Source organism: Pseudophryne corroboree, chromosome 6, assembly GCF_028390025.1.
Source record: "Pseudophryne corroboree isolate aPseCor3 chromosome 6, aPseCor3.hap2, whole genome shotgun sequence".
Taxonomy (NCBI): domain Eukaryota; kingdom Metazoa; phylum Chordata; class Amphibia; order Anura; family Myobatrachidae; genus Pseudophryne; species Pseudophryne corroboree.
Genome location: NC_086449.1, coordinates 39,251,889 through 39,272,063, shown reverse-complemented (window position 1 = coordinate 39,272,063; position 20,175 = coordinate 39,251,889). Strand labels below are relative to the sequence as shown.

General features: G+C 32.8%; 28 non-coding genes across 28 annotated transcripts; all 28 read right to left on the bottom strand.

Moving 5' to 3' along the window:
- Window positions 1-118: 118 nt before the first annotated feature.
- On the bottom strand, window positions 119-190 carry TRNAW-CCA (transfer RNA tryptophan (anticodon CCA)). The gene has a single exon. It is a non-coding gene; the product is annotated as a tRNA-Trp (tRNA).
- A 575-nt stretch (window positions 191-765) lies between these two features.
- On the bottom strand, window positions 766-837 carry TRNAW-CCA (transfer RNA tryptophan (anticodon CCA)). The gene has a single exon. It is a non-coding gene; the product is annotated as a tRNA-Trp (tRNA).
- A 1,211-nt stretch (window positions 838-2,048) lies between these two features.
- Window positions 2,049-2,120, bottom strand: TRNAW-CCA (transfer RNA tryptophan (anticodon CCA)). Its single transcript has one exon. It is a non-coding gene; the product is annotated as a tRNA-Trp (tRNA).
- Window positions 2,121-2,693: 573 nt separating this feature from the next.
- TRNAW-CCA (transfer RNA tryptophan (anticodon CCA)) lies at window positions 2,694-2,765 on the bottom strand. The gene has a single exon. It is a non-coding gene; the product is annotated as a tRNA-Trp (tRNA).
- Window positions 2,766-3,329: 564 nt separating this feature from the next.
- TRNAW-CCA (transfer RNA tryptophan (anticodon CCA)) lies at window positions 3,330-3,401 on the bottom strand. Its single transcript has one exon. It is a non-coding gene; the product is annotated as a tRNA-Trp (tRNA).
- A 573-nt stretch (window positions 3,402-3,974) lies between these two features.
- Window positions 3,975-4,046, bottom strand: TRNAW-CCA (transfer RNA tryptophan (anticodon CCA)). Its single transcript has one exon. It is a non-coding gene; the product is annotated as a tRNA-Trp (tRNA).
- Window positions 4,047-5,256: 1,210 nt separating this feature from the next.
- On the bottom strand, window positions 5,257-5,328 carry TRNAW-CCA (transfer RNA tryptophan (anticodon CCA)). Its single transcript has one exon. It is a non-coding gene; the product is annotated as a tRNA-Trp (tRNA).
- Window positions 5,329-5,901: 573 nt separating this feature from the next.
- On the bottom strand, window positions 5,902-5,973 carry TRNAW-CCA (transfer RNA tryptophan (anticodon CCA)). The gene has a single exon. It is a non-coding gene; the product is annotated as a tRNA-Trp (tRNA).
- A 576-nt stretch (window positions 5,974-6,549) lies between these two features.
- TRNAW-CCA (transfer RNA tryptophan (anticodon CCA)) lies at window positions 6,550-6,622 on the bottom strand. Its single transcript has one exon. It is a non-coding gene; the product is annotated as a tRNA-Trp (tRNA).
- Window positions 6,623-7,586: 964 nt separating this feature from the next.
- TRNAW-CCA (transfer RNA tryptophan (anticodon CCA)) lies at window positions 7,587-7,658 on the bottom strand. The gene has a single exon. It is a non-coding gene; the product is annotated as a tRNA-Trp (tRNA).
- Window positions 7,659-8,233: 575 nt separating this feature from the next.
- On the bottom strand, window positions 8,234-8,305 carry TRNAW-CCA (transfer RNA tryptophan (anticodon CCA)). Its single transcript has one exon. It is a non-coding gene; the product is annotated as a tRNA-Trp (tRNA).
- A 1,211-nt stretch (window positions 8,306-9,516) lies between these two features.
- TRNAW-CCA (transfer RNA tryptophan (anticodon CCA)) lies at window positions 9,517-9,588 on the bottom strand. Its single transcript has one exon. It is a non-coding gene; the product is annotated as a tRNA-Trp (tRNA).
- Window positions 9,589-10,161: 573 nt separating this feature from the next.
- TRNAW-CCA (transfer RNA tryptophan (anticodon CCA)) lies at window positions 10,162-10,233 on the bottom strand. Its single transcript has one exon. It is a non-coding gene; the product is annotated as a tRNA-Trp (tRNA).
- Window positions 10,234-10,797: 564 nt separating this feature from the next.
- On the bottom strand, window positions 10,798-10,869 carry TRNAW-CCA (transfer RNA tryptophan (anticodon CCA)). Its single transcript has one exon. It is a non-coding gene; the product is annotated as a tRNA-Trp (tRNA).
- A 572-nt stretch (window positions 10,870-11,441) lies between these two features.
- On the bottom strand, window positions 11,442-11,513 carry TRNAW-CCA (transfer RNA tryptophan (anticodon CCA)). The gene has a single exon. It is a non-coding gene; the product is annotated as a tRNA-Trp (tRNA).
- Window positions 11,514-12,077: 564 nt separating this feature from the next.
- On the bottom strand, window positions 12,078-12,149 carry TRNAW-CCA (transfer RNA tryptophan (anticodon CCA)). The gene has a single exon. It is a non-coding gene; the product is annotated as a tRNA-Trp (tRNA).
- Window positions 12,150-12,724: 575 nt separating this feature from the next.
- Window positions 12,725-12,796, bottom strand: TRNAW-CCA (transfer RNA tryptophan (anticodon CCA)). Its single transcript has one exon. It is a non-coding gene; the product is annotated as a tRNA-Trp (tRNA).
- Window positions 12,797-13,368: 572 nt separating this feature from the next.
- TRNAW-CCA (transfer RNA tryptophan (anticodon CCA)) lies at window positions 13,369-13,440 on the bottom strand. The gene has a single exon. It is a non-coding gene; the product is annotated as a tRNA-Trp (tRNA).
- Window positions 13,441-14,004: 564 nt separating this feature from the next.
- Window positions 14,005-14,076, bottom strand: TRNAW-CCA (transfer RNA tryptophan (anticodon CCA)). The gene has a single exon. It is a non-coding gene; the product is annotated as a tRNA-Trp (tRNA).
- Window positions 14,077-14,649: 573 nt separating this feature from the next.
- TRNAW-CCA (transfer RNA tryptophan (anticodon CCA)) lies at window positions 14,650-14,721 on the bottom strand. Its single transcript has one exon. It is a non-coding gene; the product is annotated as a tRNA-Trp (tRNA).
- Window positions 14,722-15,295: 574 nt separating this feature from the next.
- TRNAW-CCA (transfer RNA tryptophan (anticodon CCA)) lies at window positions 15,296-15,367 on the bottom strand. Its single transcript has one exon. It is a non-coding gene; the product is annotated as a tRNA-Trp (tRNA).
- A 564-nt stretch (window positions 15,368-15,931) lies between these two features.
- Window positions 15,932-16,003, bottom strand: TRNAW-CCA (transfer RNA tryptophan (anticodon CCA)). Its single transcript has one exon. It is a non-coding gene; the product is annotated as a tRNA-Trp (tRNA).
- Window positions 16,004-16,575: 572 nt separating this feature from the next.
- TRNAW-CCA (transfer RNA tryptophan (anticodon CCA)) lies at window positions 16,576-16,647 on the bottom strand. The gene has a single exon. It is a non-coding gene; the product is annotated as a tRNA-Trp (tRNA).
- A 564-nt stretch (window positions 16,648-17,211) lies between these two features.
- TRNAW-CCA (transfer RNA tryptophan (anticodon CCA)) lies at window positions 17,212-17,283 on the bottom strand. Its single transcript has one exon. It is a non-coding gene; the product is annotated as a tRNA-Trp (tRNA).
- Window positions 17,284-17,858: 575 nt separating this feature from the next.
- TRNAW-CCA (transfer RNA tryptophan (anticodon CCA)) lies at window positions 17,859-17,930 on the bottom strand. The gene has a single exon. It is a non-coding gene; the product is annotated as a tRNA-Trp (tRNA).
- A 572-nt stretch (window positions 17,931-18,502) lies between these two features.
- On the bottom strand, window positions 18,503-18,574 carry TRNAW-CCA (transfer RNA tryptophan (anticodon CCA)). The gene has a single exon. It is a non-coding gene; the product is annotated as a tRNA-Trp (tRNA).
- A 564-nt stretch (window positions 18,575-19,138) lies between these two features.
- TRNAW-CCA (transfer RNA tryptophan (anticodon CCA)) lies at window positions 19,139-19,210 on the bottom strand. The gene has a single exon. It is a non-coding gene; the product is annotated as a tRNA-Trp (tRNA).
- A 573-nt stretch (window positions 19,211-19,783) lies between these two features.
- TRNAW-CCA (transfer RNA tryptophan (anticodon CCA)) lies at window positions 19,784-19,855 on the bottom strand. Its single transcript has one exon. It is a non-coding gene; the product is annotated as a tRNA-Trp (tRNA).
- Window positions 19,856-20,175: the final 320 nt, after the last annotated feature.

Here is a 20,175-nt window from a genome sequence, read left to right as displayed (position 1 = left end):
CAGGTGATATAGTTATCCCTGTGAGCAAATATCACATTACAGAAGGTGGATGACAGATTTGGCAATTTGTTTCTTTTATAGTGTTTCATTTGGTAAATTTCATCTTCAAAATGGTAATTGACCCCGACGTGATTTGAACACGCAACCTTCTGATCTGGAGTCAGACGCGCTACCGTTGCGCCACAAGATCATTTATGAGCAATGGTTTGTTTACTGATTGCGGTGCTTTAGACGATAAATATACTTTCTGTAAAAACTGAATCAAGAATTTGGTTATTGATAAGCAAACAAGCCCACATCTTTGCTTCCATAACCAAAGAATATGACTGTTTGTCTTTTCCTTAAATGTAGTCATTATTCTTAGCAAAATAAGTGAGCTGAAAGGAAAAATGTATAAAAAAAAATCAAATTACATCTAAATGTCTTACAAAATAAAGTAATTGTTGGTGTTAGCACTTATGTAAAATTTTGAAGTTGTAAGTGACCGGAATTGAAATGATGCAATATGAAACAAAACTTAATCATAAAGAAACCAAGAGTACAGAGTATGCTTCAATGTCAAGATATGGTGATGTCCAATTAACTGGGTATTTTTTGTATAAGTAATATGAGAAATGAGCAGAATGGGCATTTATTATGAAACTGTGCAGGTGATATAGTTATACCTGTGAGCAAATATCACATTACAGAAGGTGGATGACAGACTTGGCAATTTGTTTCTTTTATGGTGTTTCATTTAGTAAATTTCATCTTCAAAATGGTAATTGACCCCGACGTGATTTGAACACGCAACCTTCTGATCTGGAGTCAGACGCGCTACCGTTGCGCCACAAGGTCATTTATGAGCAATGGTTTGTTTACTGATTGCGGTGCTTTAGACGATAAATATACTTTCTGTAAAAACTGAATCAAGAATTTGGTTATTGATAAGCAAACAAGCCCACTTCTTTGCTTCCATAACCAAAGAATATGACTGTTTGTCTTTCCTTAAATGTAGTCATTATTCTTAGCAAAATAAGTAAGCTGAAAGGAAAAATTGATCAAAAAAATCAAATTACTTCTAAATGTCTTACAAAATAAAGTAATTGTTGGTGTTAGCACTTATGTAAAATTTTGAAGTTGTCTGTGACCGGAATTGAAATGATGCAATATGAAACAAAACTTAATCATAAAGAAACCAAGAGTACAGAGTATGCTTCAATGTCAAGATATGGTAATTTCCAACTAACTGGGTATTTTTTGTATAAGTAATATGAGAAATGAGTAGAAATGGCATTTATTATGAAACTGTGCAGGTGATATAGTTATACCTGTGAGCAAATATCACATTACAGAAGGTGGATGACAGACTTGGCAATTTGTTTCTTTTATGGTGTTTCATTTGGTAAATTTCATCTTCAAAATGGTAATTGACCCCGACGTGATTTAAACATGAAACCTTCTGATCTGGAGTCAGACGCGCTACCGTTGTGCCACGAGGTCATTTATGAGCAATGGTTTGTTTACTTATTGCGGTGCTTTAGACGATAAATATACTTTCTGTAAAAACTGAGTCAAGAATTTGGTTATTGATAAGCAAACAAGCCCACATCTTTGCTTCCATAACCAAAGAATATGACTGTTTGTCTTTCCTTAAATGTAAAGTCATTATTCTTAGCAAAATAAGTAAGCTGAAAGGAAAAATTGATCAAAAAAATCAAATTACTTCTAAATGTCTTACAAAATAAAGTAATTGTTGGTGTTAGCACTTATGTAAAATTTTGAAGTTGTCTGTGACCGGAATTGAAATGACGCAATATGAAACAAAACTTAGTCATAAAGAAACCAAGAGTACAGAGTATGCTTCAATGTCAAGATATGGTAATGTCCAATTAACGTGGTATTTTTTGTATAAGTATTATGAGAAATGAGCATTTATTATGAAACTGTGCAGGTGATATAGTTATATCTGTGAGCAAATATCACATTACAGAAGGTGGATGACAGACTTAGCAATTTGTTTCTTATATGGTGTTTCATTTGGTAAATTTCATCTTCGAAATAGTAATTGACCCCGACGTGATTTGAACACGCAACCTTCTGATCTGGAGTCAGACGCGCTACCGTTGCGCCACAAGGTCATTTATGAGCAATGGTTTGTTTACTGATTGCGGTGCTTTAGACGATAAATATACTTTCTGTAAAAACTGAATCAAGAATTTGTTATTGATAAGCAAACAAGCCCACATCTTTGCTTCCATAACCAAAGAATATGACTGTTTGTCTTTCCTTAAATGTAAAGTCATTATTCTTAACAAAATAAGTAAGCTGAAAGGAAAAATTGATCAAAAAAATAAAATTACTTCTAAATGTCTTACAAAATAAAGTAATTGTTGGTGTTAGCACTTATGTAAATTTTTGAAGATGTAAGTTACCGGAATTGAAATGATGCAATATGAAACAAAACTTAATCATAAAGAAACCAAGAGTACAGAGTATGCTTCAATGTCAAGATATGGTGATGTCAAATTAACTGGGTATTTTTGTATAAGTATTATGAGAAATGAGCAGAATGGGCATTTATTATGAAACTGTGCAGGTGATATAGTTATCCCTGTGAGCAAATATCACATTACAGAAGGTGGATGACAGACTTGGCAATTTGTTTCTTTTATGGTGTTTCATTTGGTAAATTTCATCTTCAAAATGGTAATTGACCCCGACGTGATTTGAACACGCAACCTTCTGATCTGGAGTCAGACGCGCTACCGTTGCGCCACGAGATCATTTATGAGCAATGGTTTGTTTACTGATTGCGGTGCTTTAGATGATAAATATACTTTCTGTAAAAACTGAATCAAGAATTTGGTTATTGATAAGCAAACAAGCCCACATCTTTGCTTCCATAACCAAAGAATATGACTGTTTGTCTTTCCTTAAATGTAGTCATTATTCTTAGCAAAATAAGTAAGCTGAAAGGAAAAATTTATAAAAAAAATCAAATTACTTCTAAATGTCTTACAAAATAAAGTAATTGTTGGTGTTAGCACTTATGTAAAATTTTGAAGTTGTAAGTGACCGGAATTGAAATGATGCAATATGAAACAAAACTTAATCATAAAGAAACCAAGAGTACAGAGTATGCTTCAATGTCAAGATATGGTGATGTCCAATTAACTGGGTATTTTTTGTATAAGTAATATGAGAAATGAGCATTTATTATGAAACTGTGCAGGTGATATAGTTATACCTGTGAGCAAATATCACATTGCAGAAGGTGGATGACAGACTTGACAATTTGTTTCTTTTATGGTGTTTCATTTGGTAAATTTCATCTTCAAAATGGTAATTGACCAAAACGTGATTTGAACACGCAACCTTCTGATCTGGAGTCAGACGCGCTACCGTTGCGCCACGAGGTCTTTTATGAGCAATGGTTTGTTTACTGATTGCGGTGCTTTAGACGATAAATATACTTTCTGTAAAAACTGAATCAAGAATTTGGTTATTGATAAGCAAACAAGCCCACATCTTTGCTTCCATAACCAAAGAATATGACTGTTTGTCTTTCCTTAAATGTAGTCATTATTCTTAGCAAAATAAGAAAGCTGAAAGGAAAAATTGATCAAAAAAATAAAATTACTTCTAAATGTCTTACAAAATAAAGTAATTGTTGGTGTTAGCACTTATGTAAAATTTTGAAGATGTAAGTTACCGGAATTGAAATGATGCAATATGAAACAAAACTTAATCATAAAGGAACCAAGAGTACAGAGTATGCTTCAATGTCAAGATATGGTGATGTCAAATTAACTGGGTATTTTTTGTATAAGTATTATGAGAAATGAGCAGAATGGGCATTTATTATGAAACTGTGCAGGTGATATAGTTATCCCTGTGAGCAAATATCACATTACAGAAGGTGGATGACAGACTTGGCAATTTGTTTCTTTTATGGTGTTTCATTTGGTAAATTTCATCTTCAAAATGGTAATTGACCCCGACGTGATTTGAACACGCAACCTTCTGATCTGGAGTCAGACGCGCTACCGTTGTGCCACGAGGTCATTTATGAGCAATGGTTTGTTTACTGATTGCAGTGCTTTAGACGATAAATATACTTTCTGTAAAAACTGAATCAAGAATTTGGTTATTGATAAGCAAACAAGCCCACATCTTTGCTTCCATAACCAAAGAATATGACTGTTTGTCTTTCCTTAAATGTAAAGTCATTATTCTTAGCAAAATAAGTAAGCTGAAAGGAAAAATTGATCAAAAAAATAAAATTACTTCTAAATGTCTTACAAAATAAAGTAATTGTTGGTGTTAGCACTTATGTAAAATTTTGAAGATGTAAGTTACCGGAATTGAAATGATGCAATATGAAACAAAACTTAATCATAAAGAAACCAAGAGTACAGAGTATGCTTCAATGTCAAGATATGGTGATGTCAAATTAACTGGGTATTTTTGTATAAGTATTATGAGAAATGAGCAGAATGGGCATTTATTATGAAACTGTGCAGGTGATATAGTTATCCCTGTGAGCAAATATCACATTACAGAAGGTGGATGACAGACTTGGCAATTTGTTTCTTTTATGGTGTTTCATTTGGTAAATTTCATCTTCAAAATGGTAATTGACCCCGACGTGATTTGAACATGCAACCTTCTGATCTGGAGTCAGACGCGCTACTGTTGCACCACGAGGTCATTTATGAGCAATGGTTTGTTTACTGATTGCAGTGCTTTAGACGATAAATATACTTTCTGTAAAAACTGAATCAAGAATTTGGTTATTGATAAGCAAACAAGCCCACGTCTTTGCTTCCATAACCAAAGAATATGACTGTTTGTCTTTCCTTAAATGTAGTCATTATTCTTAGCAAAATAAGTAAGCTGAAAGGAAAAATTGATCAAAAAAATCAAATTACTTCTAAATGTCTTACAAAATAAAGTAATTGTTGGTGTTAGCACTTATGTAAAATTTTGAAGTTGTCTGTGACCGGAATTGAAATGATGCAATATGAAACAAAACTTAGTCATAAAGAAACCAAGAGTACAGAGTATGCTTCAATGTCAAGATATGGTGATGTCAAATTAACTGGGTATTTTTTGTATAAGTATTATGAGAAATGAGCATTTATTATGAAACTGTGCAGGTGATATAGTTATCCCTGTGAGCAAATATCACATTACAGAAGGTGGATGACAGACTTGGCAATTTATTTCTTTTATGGTGTTTCATTTGGTAAATTTCATCTTCAAAATGGTAATTGACCCCGACATGATTTGAACACGCAACCTTCTGATATGGAGTCAGACACGCTACCGTTGCGCCACGAGGTCATTTATGAGCAATGGTTTGTTTACTGATTGTGGTGCTTTAGACGATAAATATACTTTCTGTAAAAACTGAATCAAGAATTTGGTTATTGATATGCAAAGAAGCCCACATCTTTGCTTCCATAACCAAAGAATATGACTGTTTGTCTTTCCTTAAATGTAGTCATTATTCTTAGCAAAATAAGTAAGCTGAAAGGAAAAATGTATCAAAAAAATCAAATTACTTCTAAATGTCTTACAAAATAAAGTAATTGTTGGTGTTAGCACTTATGTAAAATTTTGAAGATGTAAGTTACCGGAATTGAAATGATGCAATATGAAACAAAACTTAATCATAAAGAAACCAAGAGTACAGAGTATGCTTCAATGTCAAGATATGGTAATTTCCAACTAACTGGGTATTTTTTGTATAAGTAATATAAGAAATGAGTAGAATGGGCATTTATTATGAAACTGTGCAGGTAATATAGTTATACCTGTGAGCAAATATCACATTACAGAAGGTGGATGACAGACTTGGCAATTTGTTTCTTTTACGGTGGTTCATTTGGTAAATTTCATCTTCGAAATGGTAATTGACCCCGACGTGATTTGAACACGCAACCTTCTGATCTGGAGTCAGACGCGCTACCGTTGCGCCACAAGGTCATTTATGAGCAATGGTTTGTTTACTGATTGCGGTGCTTTAGACGATAAATATACTTTCTGTAAAAATTGAATCAAGAATTTGGTTATTGATAAGCAAACAAGCCCACATCTTTGCTTCCATAACCAAAGAATATGACTGTTTGTCTTTCCTTAAATGTAAAGTCATTATTCTTAGCAAAATAAGTAAGCTGAAAGGAAAAATTGATCAAAAAAAATCAAATTACTTCTAAATGTCTTACAAAATAAAGTAATTGTTGGTGTTAGCACTTATGTAAAAATTTGAAGTTGTCTGTGACCGGAATGGAAATGATGCAATATGAAACAAAACTTAGTCATAAAGAAACCAAGAGTACAGAGTATGCTTCAATGTCAAGATATGGTAATTTCCAATAAACTGGGATATTTTTGCATAAGTATTATGAGAAATGAGCAGAATGGACATTTATTATGAAACTATGCAGGTGATATAGTTATCCCTGTGAGCAAATATCACATTACAAAAGGTGGATGACAGACTTGGCAATTTGTTTCTTTTATAGTGTTTCATTTGGTAAATTTCATCTTCAAAATGGTAATTGACCCCGACGTGATTTGAACACGCAACCTTCTAGATCTGGAGTCAGACACGCTACCATTGCGCCACAAGGTCATTTATGAGCAATGGTTTGTTTACTGATTGCGGTGCTTTAGACGATAAATATACTTTCTGTAAAAACTGAATCAAGAATTTGGTTATTGATAAGCAAACAAGCCCACATCTTTGCTTCCATAACCAAAGAATAAGACTGTTTGTCTTTCCTTAAATGTAAAGTCATTATTCTTAGCAAAATAAGTAAGCTGAAAGGAAAAATTGATCAAAAAAATCAAATTACTTCTACATGTCTTACAAAATAAAGTAATTGTTGGTGTTAGCACTTATGTAAAATGTTGAAGTTGTCTGTGACCGGAATTGAAATGATGCAATATGAAACAAAACTTAGTCATAAAGAAACCAAGAGTACAGAGTATGCTTCAATGTCAAGATATGGTAATTTCCAATAAACTGGGTTATTTTTGCATAAGTATTATGAGAAATGAGCAGAATGGACATTTATTATGAAACTGTGCAGGTGATATAGTTATCCCTGTGAGCAAATATTACATTACAGAAGGTGGATGACAGACTTGGCAATTTGTTTCTTTTATGGTGTTTCATTTGGTAAATTTCATCTTCAAAAATAAGTAAGCTGAAAGGAAAAATTGATCAAAAAAATCAAATTACTTCTAAATGTTTTACAAAATAAAGTAATTGTTGGTGTTAGCACTTATGTAAAATTTTGAAGATGTAAGTTACCGGAATTGAAATGATGCAATATGAAACAAAACTTAATCATAAAGAAACCAAGAGTACAGAGTATGCTTCAATGTCAAGATATGGTAATTTCCAATAAACTGGGTTATTTTTGCATAAGTATTATGAGAAATGAGCAGAATGGACATTTATTATGAAACTGTGCAGGTGATATAGTTATCCCTGTGAGCAAATATCACATTACAGAAGGTGGATGACAGATTTGGCAATTTGTTTCTTTTATAGTGTTTCATTTGGTAAATTTCATCTTCAAAATGGTAATTGACCCCGACGTGATTTGAACACGCAACCTTCTGATCTGGAGTCAGACGCGCTACCGTTGCGCCACAAGATCATTTATGAGCAATGGTTTGTTTACTGATTGCGGTGCTTTAGACGATAAATATACTTTCTGTAAAAACTGAATCAAGAATTTGGTTATTGATAAGCAAACAAGCCCACATCTTTGCTTCCATAACCAAAGAATATGACTGTTTGTCTTTTCCTTAAATGTAGTCATTATTCTTAGCAAAATAAGTGAGCTGAAAGGAAAAATGTATAAAAAAAAATCAAATTACATCTAAATGTCTTACAAAATAAAGTAATTGTTGGTGTTAGCACTTATGTAAAATTTTGAAGTTGTAAGTGACCGGAATTGAAATGATGCAATATGAAACAAAACTTAATCATAAAGAAACCAAGAGTACAGAGTATGCTTCAATGTCAAGATATGGTGATGTCCAATTAACTGGGTATTTTTTGTATAAGTAATATGAGAAATGAGCAGAATGGGCATTTATTATGAAACTGTGCAGGTGATATAGTTATACCTGTGAGCAAATATCACATTACAGAAGGTGGATGACAGACTTGGCAATTTGTTTCTTTTATGGTGTTTCATTTAGTAAATTTCATCTTCAAAATGGTAATTGACCCCGACGTGATTTGAACACGCAACCTTCTGATCTGGAGTCAGACGCGCTACCGTTGCGCCACAAGGTCATTTATGAGCAATGGTTTGTTTACTGATTGCGGTGCTTTAGACGATAAATATACTTTCTGTAAAAACTGAATCAAGAATTTGGTTATTGATAAGCAAACAAGCCCACTTCTTTGCTTCCATAACCAAAGAATATGACTGTTTGTCTTTCCTTAAATGTAGTCATTATTCTTAGCAAAATAAGTAAGCTGAAAGGAAAAATTGATCAAAAAAATCAAATTACTTCTAAATGTCTTACAAAATAAAGTAATTGTTGGTGTTAGCACTTATGTAAAATTTTGAAGTTGTCTGTGACCGGAATTGAAATGATGCAATATGAAACAAAACTTAATCATAAAGAAACCAAGAGTACAGAGTATGCTTCAATGTCAAGATATGGTAATTTCCAACTAACTGGGTATTTTTTGTATAAGTAATATGAGAAATGAGTAGAAATGGCATTTATTATGAAACTGTGCAGGTGATATAGTTATACCTGTGAGCAAATATCACATTACAGAAGGTGGATGACAGACTTGGCAATTTGTTTCTTTTATGGTGTTTCATTTGGTAAATTTCATCTTCAAAATGGTAATTGACCCCGACGTGATTTAAACATGAAACCTTCTGATCTGGAGTCAGACGCGCTACCGTTGTGCCACGAGGTCATTTATGAGCAATGGTTTGTTTACTTATTGCGGTGCTTTAGACGATAAATATACTTTCTGTAAAAACTGAGTCAAGAATTTGGTTATTGATAAGCAAACAAGCCCACATCTTTGCTTCCATAACCAAAGAATATGACTGTTTGTCTTTCCTTAAATGTAAAGTCATTATTCTTAGCAAAATAAGTAAGCTGAAAGGAAAAATTGATCAAAAAAATCAAATTACTTCTAAATGTCTTACAAAATAAAGTAATTGTTGGTGTTAGCACTTATGTAAAATTTTGAAGTTGTCTGTGACCGGAATTGAAATGATGCAATATGAAACAAAACTTAGTCATAAAGAAACCAAGAGTACAGAGTATGCTTCAATGTCAAGATATGGTAATGTCCAATTAACGTGGTATTTTTTGTATAAGTATTATGAGAAATGAGCATTTATTATGAAACTGTGCAGGTGATATAGTTATATCTGTGAGCAAATATCACATTACAGAAGGTGGATGACAGACTTAGCAATTTGTTTCTTATATGGTGTTTCATTTGGTAAATTTCATCTTCGAAATAGTAATTGACCCCGACGTGATTTGAACACGCAACCTTCTGATCTGGAGTCAGACGCGCTACCGTTGCGCCACAAGGTCATTTATGAGCAATGGTTTGTTTACTGATTGCGGTGCTTTAGACGATAAATATACTTTCTGTAAAAACTGAATCAAGAATTTGTTATTGATAAGCAAACAAGCCCACATCTTTGCTTCCATAACCAAAGAATATGACTGTTTGTCTTTCCTTAAATGTAAAGTCATTATTCTTAACAAAATAAGTAAGCTGAAAGGAAAAATTGATCAAAAAAATAAAATTACTTCTAAATGTCTTACAAAATAAAGTAATTGTTGGTGTTAGCACTTATGTAAATTTTTGAAGATGTAAGTTACCGGAATTGAAATGATGCAATATGAAACAAAACTTAATCATAAAGAAACCAAGAGTACAGAGTATGCTTCAATGTCAAGATATGGTGATGTCAAATTAACTGGGTATTTTTGTATAAGTATTATGAGAAATGAGCAGAATGGGCATTTATTATGAAACTGTGCAGGTGATATAGTTATATCTGTGAGCAAATATCACATTACAGAAGGTGGATGACAGACTTAGCAATTTGTTTCTTATATGGTGTTTCATTTGGTAAATTTCATCTTCAAAATGGTAATTGACCCCGACGTGATTTGAACACGCAACCTTCTGATCTGGAGTCAGACGCGCTACCGTTGCGCCACGAGATAATTTATGAGCAATGGTTTGTTTACTGATTGCGGTGCTTTAGATGATAAATATACTTTCTGTAAAAACTGAATCAAGAATTTGGTTATTGATAAGCAAACAAGCCCACATCTTTGCTTCCATAACCAAAGAATATGACTGTTTGTCTTTCCTTAAATGTAGTCATTATTCTTAGCAAAATAAGTAAGCTGAAAGGAAAAATTTATAAAAAAAATCAAATTACTTCTAAATGTCTTACAAAATAAAGTAATTGTTGGTGTTAGCACTTATGTAAAATTTTGAAGTTGTAAGTGACCGGAATTGAAATGATGCAATATGAAACAAAACTTAATCATAAAGAAACCAAGAGTACAGAGTATGCTTCAATGTCAAGATATGGTGATGTCCAATTAACTGGGTATTTTTTGTATAAGTAATATGAGAAATGAGCATTTATTATGAAACTGTGCAGGTGATATAGTTATACCTGTGAGCAAATATCACATTGCAGAAGGTGGATGACAGACTTGACAATTTGTTTCTTTTATGGTGTTTCATTTGGTAAATTTCATCTTCAAAATGGTAATTGACCAAAACGTGATTTGAACACGCAACCTTCTGATCTGGAGTCAGACGCGCTACCGTTGCGCCACGAGGTCTTTTATGAGCAATGGTTTGTTTACTGATTGCGGTGCTTTAGACGATAAATATACTTTCTGTAAAAACTGAATCAAGAATTTGGTTATTGATAAGCAAACAAGCCCACATCTTTGCTTCCATAACCAAAGAATATGACTGTTTGTCTTTCCTTAAATGTAGTCATTATTCTTAGCAAAATAAGAAAGCTGAAAGGAAAAATTGATCAAAAAAATAAAATTACTTCTAAATGTCTTACAAAATAAAGTAATTGTTGGTGTTAGCACTTATGTAAAATTTTGAAGATGTAAGTTACCGGAATTGAAATGATGCAATATGAAACAAAACTTAATCATAAAGAAACCAAGAGTACAGAGTATGCTTCAATGTCAAGATATGGTGATGTCAAATTAACTGGGTATTTTTGTATAAGTATTATGAGAAATGAGCAGAATGGGCATTTATTATGAAACTGTGCAGGTGATATAGTTATCCCTGTGAGCAAATATCACATTACAGAAGGTGGATGACAGACTTGGCAATTTGTTTCTTTTATGGTGTTTCATTTGGTAAATTTCATCTTCAAAATGGTAATTGACCCCGACGTGATTTGAACACGCAACCTTCTGATCTGGAGTCAGACGCGCTACTGTTGCACCACGAGGTCATTTATGAGCAATGGTTTGTTTACTGATTGCAGTGCTTTAGACGATAAATATACTTTCTGTAAAAACTGAATCAAGAATTTGGTTATTGATAAGCAAACAAGCCCACGTCTTTGCTTCCATAACCAAAGAATATGACTGTTTGTCTTTCCTTAAATGTAGTCATTATTCTTAGCAAAATAAGTAAGCTGAAAGGAAAAATTGATCAAAAAAATCAAATTACTTCTAAATGTCTTACAAAATAAAGTAATTGTTGGTGTTAGCACTTATGTAAAATTTTGAAGTTGTCTGTGACCGGAATTGAAATGATGCAATATGAAACAAAACTTAGTCATAAAGAAACCAAGAGTACAGAGTATGCTTCAATGTCAAGATATGGTAATGTCCAATTAACTTGGTATTTTTTGTATAAGTATTATGAGAAATGAGCATTTATTATGAAACTGTGCCTGTGATATAGTTATATCTGTGAGCAAATATCACATTACAGAAGGTGGATGACAGACTTGGCAATTTGTTTCTTTTATGGTGTTTCATTTGGTAAATTTCATCTTCAAAATAGTAATTGACCCCGACGAGATTTGAACACGCAATCTTCTGATCTGGAGTCAGACACGCTACCGTTGCGCCACAAGGTCATTTATGACCAAATGTTTGTTTACTGATTGTGGTGCTTTAGACGATAAATATACTTTCTGTAAAAACTGAATCAAGAATTTGGTTATTGATAAGCAAACAAGCCCACATCTTTGCTTCCATAACCAAAGAATATGACTGTTTGTCTTTCCTTAAATGTAAAGTCATTATTCTTAGCAAAATAAGTAAGCTGAAAGGAAAAATTGATCAAAAAAATCAAATTACTTCTAAATGTCTTACAAAATAAAGTAATTGTTGGTGTTAGCACTTATGTAAAATTTTGAAGTTGTCTGTGACCGGATTTGAAATGATGCAATATGAAACAAAACTTAGTCATAAAGAAACCAAGAGTACAGAGTATGCTTCAATGTCAAGATATGGTAATTTCCAATAAACTGGGTTATTTTTGCATAAGTATTATGAGAAATGAGCAGAATGGGCATTTATTATGAAACTGTGCAGGTGATATAGTTATCCCTGTGAGCAAATATCACATTACAGAAGGTGGATGACAGACTTGGCAATTTGTTTCTTTTATAGTGTTTCATTTGGTAAATTTCATCTTCAAAATGGTAATTGACCCTGACGTGATTTGAACACGCAACCTTCTGATTTGGAGTCAGACGCGCTACCGTTGCGCCACAAGATCATTTATGAGCGATGGTTTGTTTACTGATTGCGGTGCTTTAGACGATAAATATACTTTCTGTAAAAACTGAATCAAGAATTTGGTTATTGATAAGCAAACAAGCCCACATCTTTGCTTCCATAACCAAAGAATATGACTGTTTGTCTTTCCTTAAATGTAGTCATTATTCTTAGCAAAATAAGTAAGCTGAAAGGAAAAATTGATCAAAAAATCAACTTACTTCTAAATGTCTTACAAAATAAAGTAATTGTTGGTGTTAGCACTTATGTAAAATTTTGAAGTTGTAAGTGACCGGAATTGAAATGATGCAATATGAAACAAAACTTAATCATAAAGAAACCAAGAGTACAGAGTATGCTTCAATGTCAAGATATGGTAATTTCCAATAAACTGGGATATTTTTGCATAAGTATTATGAGAAATGAGCAGAATGGACATTTATTATGAAACTATGCAGGTGATATAGTTATCCCTGTGAGCAAATATCACATTACAGAAGGTGGATGACAGACTTGGCAATTTGTTTCTTTTATAGTGTTTCATTTGGTAAATTTCATCTTCAAAATAGTAATTGACCCCGACGTGATTTGAACACTCAACCTTCTAATCTGGAGTCAGACGCGCTACCGTTGCGCCACGAGATCATTTATGAGCAATGGTTTGTTTACTGATTGCGGTGCTTTAGACGATAAATATACTTTCTGTAAAAACTGAATAAAGAATTTGGTTATTGATAAGCAAACAAGCCCACATCTTTGCTTCCATAACCAAAGAATATGACTGTTTGTCTTTCCTTAAATGTAGTCATTATTCTTAGCAAAATAAGTAAGCTGAATGGAAAAATTTATCAAAAAAATCAAATTACTTCTAAATGTCTTACAAAATAAAGTAATTGTTGGTGTTAGCACTTATGTAAAATTTTGAAGTTGTAAGTGACCGGAATTGAAATGATGCAATATGAAACAAAACTTAATCATAAAGAAACCAAGAGTACAGAGTATGCTTCAATGTCAAGATATGGTGATGTCCAATTAACTGGGTATTTTTTGTATAAGTAATATGAGAAATGAGCATTTATTATGAAACTGTGCAGGTGATATAGTTATACCTGTGAGCAAATATCACATTGCAGAAGGTGGATGACAGACTTGACAATTTGTTTCTTTTATGGTGTTTCATTTGGTAAATTTCATCTTCAAAATGGTAATTGACCAAAACGTGATTTGAACACGCAACCTTCTGATCTGGAGTCAGACGCGCTACCGTTGCGCCACGAGGTCTTTTATGAGCAATGGTTTGTTTACTGATTGCGGTGCTTTAGACGATAAATATACTTTCTGTAAAAACTGAATCAAGAATTTGGTTATTGATAAGCAAACAAGCCCACATCTTTGCTTCCATAACCAAAGAATATGACTGTTTGTCTTTCCTTAAATGTAGTCATTATTCTTAGCAAAATAAGAAAGCTGAAAGGAAAAATTGATCAAAAAAATAAAATTACTTCTAAATGTCTTACAAAATAAAGTAATTGTTGGTGTTAGCACTTATGTAAAATTTTGAAGATGTAAGTTACCGGAATTGAAATGATGCAATATGAAACAAAACTTAATCATAAAGGAACCAAGAGTACAGAGTATGCTTCAATGTCAAGATATGGTGATGTCAAATTAACTGGGTATTTTTTGTATAAGTATTATGAGAAATGAGCAGAATGGGCATTTATTATGAAACTGTGCAGGTGATATAGTTATCCCTGTGAGCAAATATCACATTACAGAAGGTGGATGACAGACTTGGCAATTTGTTTCTTTTATGGTGTTTCATTTGGTAAATTTCATCTTCAAAATGGTAATTGACCCCGACGTGATTTGAACACGCAACCTTCTGATCTGGAGTCAGACGCGCTACCGTTGTGCCACGAGGTCATTTATGAGCAATGGTTTGTTTACTGATTGCAGTGCTTTAGACGATAAATATACTTTCTGTAAAAACTGAATCAAGAATTTGGTTATTGATAAGCAAACAAGCCCACATCTTTGCTTCCATAACCAAAGAATATGACTGTTTGTCTTTCCTTAAATGTAAAGTCATTATTCTTAGCAAAATAAGTAAGCTGAAAGGAAAAATTGATCAAAAAAATAAAATTACTTCTAAATGTCTTACAAAATAAAGTAATTGTTGGTGTTAGCACTTATGTAAAATTTTGAAGATGTAAGTTACCGGAATTGAAATGATGCAATATGAAACAAAACTTAATCATAAAGAAACCAAGAGTACAGAGTATGCTTCAATGTCAAGATATGGTGATGTCAAATTAACTGGGTATTTTTGTATAAGTATTATGAGAAATGAGCAGAATGGGCATTTATTATGAAACTGTGCAGGTGATATAGTTATCCCTGTGAGCAAATATCACATTACAGAAGGTGGATGACAGACTTGGCAATTTGTTTCTTTTATGGTGTTTCATTTGGTAAATTTCATCTTCAAAATGGTAATTGACCCCGACGTGATTTGAACACGCAACCTTCTGATCTGGAGTCAGACGCGCTACTGTTGCACCACGAGGTCATTTATGAGCAATGGTTTGTTTACTGATTGCAGTGCTTTAGACGATAAATATACTTTCTGTAAAAACTGAATCAAGAATTTGGTTATTGATAAGCAAACAAGCCCACGTCTTTGCTTCCATAACCAAAGAATATGACTGTTTGTCTTTCCTTAAATGTAGTCATTATTCTTAGCAAAATAAGTAAGCTGAAAGGAAAAATTGATCAAAAAAATCAAATTACTTCTAAATGTCTTACAAAATAAAGTAATTGTTGGTGTTAGCACTTATGTAAAATTTTGAAGTTGTCTGTGACCGGAATTGAAATGATGCAATATGAAACAAAACTTAGTCATAAAGAAACCAAGAGTACAGAGTATGCTTCAATGTCAAGATATGGTAATGTCCAATTAACTTGGTATTTTTTGTATAAGTATTATGAGAAATGAGCATTTATTATGAAACTGTGCCTGTGATATAGTTATATCTGTGAGCAAATATCACATTACAGAAGGTGGATGACAGACTTGGCAATTTGTTTCTTTTATGGTGTTTCATTTGGTAAATTTCATCTTCAAAATAGTAATTGACCCCGACGAGATTTGAACACGCAATCTTCTGATCTGGAGTCAGACACGCTACCGTTGCGCCACAAGGTCATTTATGAGCAATGGTTTGTTTACTGATTGCGGTGCTTTAGACGATAAATATACTTTCTGTAAAAACTGAATCAAGAATTTGGTTATTGATAAGCAAACAAGCCCACATCTTTGCTTCCATAACCAAAGAATATGACTGTTTGTCTTTCCTTAAATGTAGTCATTATTCTTAGCAAAATAAGAAAGCTGAAAGGAAAAATTGATCAAAAAAATAAAATTACTTCTAAATGTCTTACAAAATAAAGTAATTGTTGGTGTTAGCACTTATGTAAAATTTTGAAGATGTAAGTTACCGGAATTGAAATGATGCAATATGAAACAAAACTTAATCATAAAGAAACCAAGAGTACAGAGTATGCTTCAATGTCAAGATATGGTGATGTCAAATTAACTGGGTATTTTTGTATAAGTATTATGAGAAATGAGCAGAATGGGCATTTATTATGAAACTGTGCAGGTGATATAGTTATCCCTGTGAGCAAATATCACATTACAGAAGGTGGATGACAGACTTGGCAATTTGTTTCTTTTATGGTGTTTCATTTGGTAAATTTCATCTTCAAAATGGTAATTGACCCCGACGTGATTTGAACACGCAACCTTCTGATCTGGAGTCAGACGCGCTACTGTTGCACCACGAGGTCATTTATGAGCAATGGTTTGTTTACTGATTGCAGTGCTTTAGACGATAAATATACTTTCTGTAAAAACTGAATCAAGAATTTGGTTATTGATAAGCAAACAAGCCCACGTCTTTGCTTCCATAACCAAAGAATATGACTGTTTGTCTTTCCTTAAATGTAGTCATTATTCTTAGCAAAATAAGTAAGCTGAAAGGAAAAATTGATCAAAAAAATCAAATTACTTCTAAATGTCTTACAAAATAAAGTAATTGTTGGTGTTAGCACTTATGTAAAATTTTGAAGTTGTCTGTGACCGGAATTGAAATGATGCAATATGAAACAAAACTTAGTCATAAAGAAACCAAGAGTACAGAGTATGCTTCAATGTCAAGATATGGTAATGTCCAATTAACTTGGTATTTTTTGTATAAGTATTATGAGAAATGAGCATTTATTATGAAACTGTGCCTGTGATATAGTTATATCTGTGAGCAAATATCACATTACAGAAGGTGGATGACAGACTTGGCAATTTGTTTCTTTTATGGTGTTTCATTTGGTAAATTTCATCTTCAAAATAGTAATTGACCCCGACGAGATTTGAACACGCAATCTTCTGATCTGGAGTCAGACACGCTACCGTTGCGCCACAAGGTCATTTATGACCAAATGTTTGTTTACTGATTGTGGTGCTTTAGACGATAAATATACTTTCTGTAAAAACTGAATCAAGAATTTGGTTATTGATAAGCAAACAAGCCCACATCTTTGCTTCCATAACCAAAGAATATGACTGTTTGTCTTTCCTTAAATGTAAAGTCATTATTCTTAGCAAAATAAGTAAGCTGAAAGGAAAAATTGATCAAAAAAATCAAATTACTTCTAAATGTCTTACAAAATAAAGTAATTGTTGGTGTTAGCACTTATGTAAAATTTTGAAGTTGTCTGTGACCGGATTTGAAATGATGCAATATGAAACAAAACTTAGTCATAAAGAAACCAAGAGTACAGAGTATGCTTCAATGTCAAGATATGGTAATTTCCAATAAACTGGGTTATTTTTGCATAAGTATTATGAGAAATGAGCAGAATGGGCATTTATTATGAAACTGTGCAGGTGATATAGTTATCCCTGTGAGCAAATATCACATTACAGAAGGTGGATGACAGACTTGGCAATTTGTTTCTTTTATAGTGTTTCATTTGGTAAATTTCATCTTCAAAATGGTAATTGACCCTGACGTGATTTGAACACGCAACCTTCTGATTTGGAGTCAGACGCGCTACCGTTGCGCCACAAGATCATTTATGAGCGATGGTTTGTTTACTGATTGCGGTGCTTTAGACGATAAATATACTTTCTGTAAAAACTGAATCAAGAATTTGGTTATTGATAAGCAAACAAGCCCACATCTTTGCTTCCATAACCAAAGAATATGACTGTTTGTCTTTCCTTAAATGTAGTCATTATTCTTAGCAAAATAAGTAAGCTGAAAGGAAAAATTGATCAAAAAATCAACTTACTTCTAAATGTCTTACAAAATAAAGTAATTGTTGGTGTTAGCACTTATGTAAAATTTTGAAGTTGTAAGTGACCGGAATTGAAATGATGCAATATGAAACAAAACTTAATCATAAAGAAACCAAGAGTACAGAGTATGCTTCAATGTCAAGATATGGTAATTTCCAATAAACTGGGATATTTTTGCATAAGTATTATGAGAAATGAGCAGAATGGACATTTATTATGAAACTATGCAGGTGATATAGTTATCCCTGTGAGCAAATATCACATTACAGAAGGTGGATGACAGACTTGGCAATTTGTTTCTTTTATAGTGTTTCATTTGGTAAATTTCATCTTCAAAATAGTAATTGACCCCGACGTGATTTGAACACGCAACCTTCTAATCTGGAGTCAGACGCGCTACCGTTGCGCCACGAGATCATTTATGAGCAATGGTTTGTTTACTGATTGCGGTGCTTTAGACGATAAATATACTTTCTGTAAAAACTGAATAAAGAATTTGGTTATTGATAAGCAAACAAGCCCACATCTTTGCTTCCATAACCAAAGAATATGACTGTTTGTCTATCCTTAAATGTAGTCATTATTCTTAGCAAAATAAGTAAGCTGAATGGAAAAATTTATCAAAAAAATCAAATTACTTCTAAATGTCTTACAAAATAAAGTAATTGTTGGTGTTAGCACTTATGTAAAATTTTGAAGTTGTAAGTGACCGGAATTGAAATGATGCAATATGAAACAAAACTTAATCATAAAGAAACCAAGAGTACAGAGTATGCTTCAATGTCAAGATATGGTGATGTCCAATTAACTGGGTATTTTTTGTATAAGTAATATGAGAAATGAGCATTTATTATGAAACTGTGCAGGTGATATAGTTATACCTGTGAGCAAATATCACATTGCAGAAGGTGGATGACAGACTTGACAATTTGTTTCTTTTATGGTGTTTCATTTGGTAAATTTCATCTTCAAAATGGTAATTGACCAAAACGTGATTTGAACACGCAACCTTCTGATCTGGAGTCAGACGCGCTACCGTTGCGCCACGAGGTCTTTTATGAGCAATGGTTTGTTTACTGATTGCGGTGCTTTAGACGATAAATATACTTTCTGTAAAAACTGAATCAAGAATTTGGTTATTGATAAGCAAACAAGCCCACATCTTTGCTTCCATAACCAAAGAATATGACTGTTTGTCTTTCCTTAAATGTAGTCATTATTCTTAGCAAAATAAGAAAGCTGAAAGGAAAAATTGATCAAAAAAATAAAATTACTTCTAAATGTCTTACAAAATAAAGTAATTGTTGGTGTTAGCACTTATGTAAAATTTTGAAGATGTAAGTTACCGGAATTGAAATGATGCAATATGAAACAAAACTTAATCATAAAGGAACCAAGAGTACAGAGTATGCTTCAATGTCAAGATATGGTGATGTCAAATTAACTGGGTATTTTTTGTATAAGTATTATGAGAAATGAGCAGAATGGGCATTTATTATGAAACTGTGCAGGTGATATAGTTATCCCTGTGAGCAAATATCACATTACAGAAGGTGGATGACAGACTTGGCAATTTGTTTCTTTTATGGTGTTTCATTTGGTAAATTTCATCTTCAAAATGGTAATTGACCCCGACGTGATTTGAACACGCAACCTTCTGATCTGGAGTCAGACGCGCTACCGTTGTGCCACGAGGTCATTTATGAGCAATGGTTTGTTTACTGATTGCAGTGCTTTAGACGATAAATATACTTTCTGTAAAAACTGAATCAAGAATTTGGTTATTGATAAGCAAACAAGCCCACATCTTTGCTTCCATAACCAAAGAATATGACTGTTTGTCTTTCCTTAAATGTAAAGTCATTATTCTTAGCAAAATAAGTAAGCTGAAAGGAAAAATTGATCAAAAAAATAAAATTACTTCTAAATGTCTTACAAAATAAAGTAATTGTTGGTGTTAGCACTTATGTAAAATTTTGAAGATGTAAGTTACCGGAATTGAAATGATGCAATATGAA